Genomic DNA, 5327 nt, shown 5'->3' with positions numbered 1-5327 from the left:
ACTCTTGATTATTTTAGCTTGACTACAAACTCATATTTTTCAAAATCATTTAAAGATAACTTTGGAATTAAACCTAAGTTAGTTAAGTTTGAAATTAGATGTGTTCACGTCACAGAGTCTAGCATGTCAAAAATTAAAATCACACAACATGTAAGCAGAAAGAGATTTTTTATTGATTTCAACATTCAAACAGAATGAAATATATTAAATTTCAATGTTTAATTTAAAATGCCATGAGTGACGTACCTTAATAGATGATCTCATGAGTTATTTTCTGAATTTTACGGGAGTAAGCCTCCACGGATCTGTCATCGGTAATCTAATACTCTAGGTAACAGCTCACAACATACTTCTTCAAAGCATCTCAAACATCTCTAGCAATATTTTTGAAACTGTAGTAGTTATACAGATCATCAACAAGTCAATTAAGAATATAATTTTTATCGAGTAATCATTATCCTCCCATGGGTTAATTATTTTAGCTTTCTTATCCTTTTATGTTTTCCTCACTGAAATAGTTTATTGAAATTAGAGGCACCAGAAGCATATCCAGTAATCTCTTCGGTTGAAATGACAGAAAAAAACGTGTAAAAATTGTTATTTTTTAGTTTAGAAAACTCTTTAAAAATTTAAATTTATGCCACCGAAAAGATTACTGGGTTGAGTCGTGGACTAGGTCGCTCTCTTTAAGAAGTTTCTCGGTATTACCAAAATTGTACAACGCAGACTATCAACCACGAAGTCTCAATGATAAAACAACTCAAATTCAGTGTATTGAAGTTTCACTGCACCGTAGAAAACCGTTCTTGAATTACACCCTCAATATAGTGATTAAAGCCACTCTCACAATGAAATTAAAGTAACTCGCAATATGATACTATGATCACTCATAAATCAAAAGGACTACAACATAAAAAACTGTTGTAAAAGACTACGGCACAAAACTGCTACAAAAGACTACGACACACAAACCACTCATAGTGGTATTTGGATCATTAAAAAATCGACAGAATTACAACATAAAAACCACCCTAAAAGGATAGTGGTATTAGGACCAATAAAAAATCAACGGAACTACGACATAAAAACCGCTCTAAAAGGATAGTGGTATTAGGACCACTCAAAAGATCGACGAAACTACGGTATAACAACCGCTCCAAAATCAAAGGGACTACAACATAACAACTGCCGCTCAAAAAATTGAAGGGACAACGATACAAAACTGTTTTAAAATATCGAAGGGACATGAAGAAAGGGGAGAAGTGAATATTTTTTTCTTACAACTTTTTGTTTTTGTAAATTATTTTTATACTATATTTAAATTTTTAATGTTAAAAATATAATATCAAACATATTCAATCCGTAATATTTGTCACATCCTTTTATCTCTTTGATGCGTTAATTTAAATTATAAAGCTTAAGTATTTTGATTCAATGCAAGTTTATTATTTCAAATGCTTTAAATATTTTTTGACATTATAGTTTTAGTTTATTTTCACTAATGCAATATATTTTTCACTAATTAAAATTATTTAATTAAACATAATAGTATTTAATATTATATATATATATATATATATATGTCAAAGTTATCAATTTAAATCAAAATAATTTAATTTTATATACTATGTTATAAAATAAACATATATATATATATATATATATATATATATATATATATATATTTTCCAGACACACGTGCAAATCATAATTAAATCGATATATTCTTGTGGATTTAATTGTAGTTTTAGTTCTTTTATTTTCATCAATTAACAAACTTGATTCTTCTATTTTAAAATCTGACAATTTTGGTCAGTCACAATAATTTATTAACTAAAAAATAACAATATGTCGTATTTTAAATAACATAGCATATGATACGATGATGTAGAATGATCCAAATCCATGAAATTACAATAAAATCTTCTAAAAAAATTAACTTTCAACTTTATAAATTTTTTATTTTTCTAATTTAATTAACGACATATAAATAATTAATGTATTTAGATGATTTTTACTATAAATTGTATATAACATAATTTAAAATATGTGAAATCGTTATTATTTAAGTTTAAATATTTAAATGAGATACCAAAACTAGTGACTTATAAAATAAAGTAATTAATTTCATAATTTAATAAAATAAAAGTTAAAAATACAATTAAAACTACTTTTTGTCAACGGTTGACAAGATTTTTTTTAGAAGAATAGTGGACTAGTCATTAATTCCGTATTTGGCGATACGTCTTTTATCAAATGTTTTGTATAATTTCGTGAGGCTCTTTTTCGCGAGAATTAATAACGATCTAAATATTTACTTAAGTTTTAATTTAATAGACAAATATTGATATTATTAAGTTAGAAATCTTATTATAAATTCGAATTCGAATCTCACAATTGCGTAAATTAATTTTGATGAAATTTATCGTATTTGCTAAGACAAAAAACAAAATAACAAACCAAATATGCATGCTTATATACTTTCGATAGCTTATTTCCTCTCCTATTCATTTTTTTATGGAAGTAATCTTAATAAATAGCATTGCTCATAGTACGAAATGTTGGAAAAACCTTAATAACGTTGTGCTCAACAATCCATGTCAATTACATGATGAATAGCCAAAGGCGGAAGCGTACCTGTGGGAATTGCCATTAATGAAATCCTGAGATGATGATGATAGAGCCAATGGGTTGAGTGATCTTCCTCAGCAAAACACCCTGAAGACCTTGCTCTCTTGATGGGGATAGAGAGAACCAGAGAGTTTTCTCCTTTAGGGTTTTGAAACTGAATAGTCTTGTTGTGTTTGCCTTGGGGACCATTACCCCTATATATAACTATTATTAGTTATATCCCAAATTGCAGTATTTCCAATTCAGCCCCTCATTAAATTAGAAACTGCATGGTATCTACACTATTAATTTTCATAACTATTATGCTCTTTAGCCATAAACTAATATATATTATTTGACCCCCAGTTTATTGGCTAATTATATAATGACCCTAACACACTTTATTAATTAATTACATATGTGACCCATAAATCTTACAATCTCCCACTGGTCACACATGTATCCTTAGGAGTGTGTTAGACTTTATGACGTCAAAAATGTCATTATAATTACCTTGAGTATAATCCAAATTGTCTCGTCCATTAATCATATCAGCACATGGAACCAAAGAGGCTTTCGTCATAATAAGCATAACTAAACCCATCAATGATCACCCGTACTGACACAACTAAATGACATAGACCCATTATGAAAAGTGTAGCATGAAAATTACATGAAGTTGGTCAATGCATGTCAATTTTCAACTGGTCCTACTTTATCGAATGAGATCATACCATAACTTAAATGTACAAAGTAACCAAAAACTGAATACTTTAAACTTTATTTCTGATCAGAAAGTCCAAATACAATGTATTTGTACTTTACAATTAAACATAGAACATGAATTACATAATGGACGAAACTCCCACTAAAATCAAGATTCCTCAAACTGTAGCACACCCATGTGAGCAGTATGCTCATGAAAGACCTTGGGTGGTAGACCTTTAGTGAGTGGATCCGCAATCATGGAGTTTGTCCTTAAGTGTTCTATGGATATCTGTCCACTTTGTACCTTCTCTTTAACAACTAGGAACTTAATGTCAATGTGCTTTGACTTGGTTGAGCTCCTATTATTGTTAGAATACAGGACTGCTGATCTATTGTCACAATACAACTTGAGTGGTCTTTCAATCCCTTCAACTATTTGCAGCCCCGTGACAAAATTTCTCAGCCAAATGCCCTGGTCAGATGCCTCATGAATTGCTACGAATTCTGCTGCCATGGTTGATGAAGCAGTAAGACCTTGCTTGGCACTACGCCAAGAAACTGCTCCACCAGCTAACAGAAAGACATAGCCTGAAGTTGATCTTAAGCTGTCTTGGCATCCCGCAAAATCCGAGTCAGAGTACCCAGTGATCTCTAACTGGTCTGACCTCCTATATGTGAGCATGTAGTTTCTTGTTCTCTTCAAATATCTCATGACCCTCTTGGCTGCTTTCCAATGGTCAAGACCTGGATTGCTTAAATATCTGCCTAAAATCCCTACTATGAACGCTATGTCTGGACGCGTACATACTTGGGCATACATAAGACTCCCTACAGCTGAAGCATAAGGGATCTTTTGCATTTCTTGAATTTCCAAACTTCCCTTAGGGCACTGTTTGAGACTAAACTTGTCTCCCTTAGCAACTGGGGTGTCCCCTGGTTTGCAATCCTGTAACCCAAACCTTTTGAGAACCTTATCGATATAGCTCTTTTGTGACAATCCAAGAATACCTCGAGATCTGTCTCGGTGTATCTGAATTCCTAATACAAAAGAGGCGTCACCAAGATCTTTCATCTCAAAATGCTTTGATAGAAATTTCTTAGTTTCGTGCAACATGCCTATATCGTTAGTGGCAAGCAGTATGTCATCAACATACAAGACCAGGAAAATATGTCTGCTCCCACTGAACTTATGATACACACAATCATCAACTGTATTCATCTCAAAACCAAATGAGAGAATTACTTGATGAAATTTATGGTACCATTGACGAGAAGCTTGTTTTAGCCCATAAATGGATTTTCTTAGTTTGCACACCATATTCTTTGGGTCTCCCAACACAAAGTTTTCTGGCTGCACCATATAGATCGTCTCATCAATGTCGCCATTGAGAAAAGCTGTTTTTACATCCATTTGATGAAGCTCCAAATTAAAGTGAGCAACAAGAGCCATGATTATTCTTAAAGAGTCCTTCGATGAAACCGGAGAGAAAGTCTCTTTATAATCAATCCCTTCCTTTTGAGTATAACCCTTAGCTACAAGACGTGCCTTATATCTCTCCACATTACCATTGGAATCCCGCTTGGTTTTAAAAATCCATTTGCAACCAATGGGTTTCTTTCCTTCAGGTAATGGGATAAGTTCCCAAACTGAATTGTCTTGCATAGACTTGTACTCCTCATTCATTGCTTCGATCCACTTATCTGAACGAGAATCTTGCATGGCTTGATGAAAGTTGACTGGGTCGTCTTCCGTCATGCCAACATTTTCCTCTACCTCATTGATAAATACTACATAATCATCCGAAATAGCATTTTTCCTTTCTCTAGTGGATCTCCGCAATGGAGCTGGCTCTTGAGGCACTTGTTCTTGAGGATCTTGAATTTGATCTGGATTTTGTTCTTCCTGAACAACCAGATCATCTTGAGTTTGTTCAATAATGGGAAAGTCAATTGGTGGAAGAATCAGTTCTGGAATTGTTACCGATTCTTCCTCAAAGACAAAATCTTTA

The sequence above is a fragment of the Cicer arietinum genome, chromosome 6 (genome assembly GCF_000331145.2).
Source record: "Cicer arietinum cultivar CDC Frontier isolate Library 1 chromosome 6, Cicar.CDCFrontier_v2.0, whole genome shotgun sequence".
NCBI classification, from domain to species: domain Eukaryota; kingdom Viridiplantae; phylum Streptophyta; class Magnoliopsida; order Fabales; family Fabaceae; genus Cicer; species Cicer arietinum.
This window is presented reverse-complemented; position numbering follows the sequence as displayed.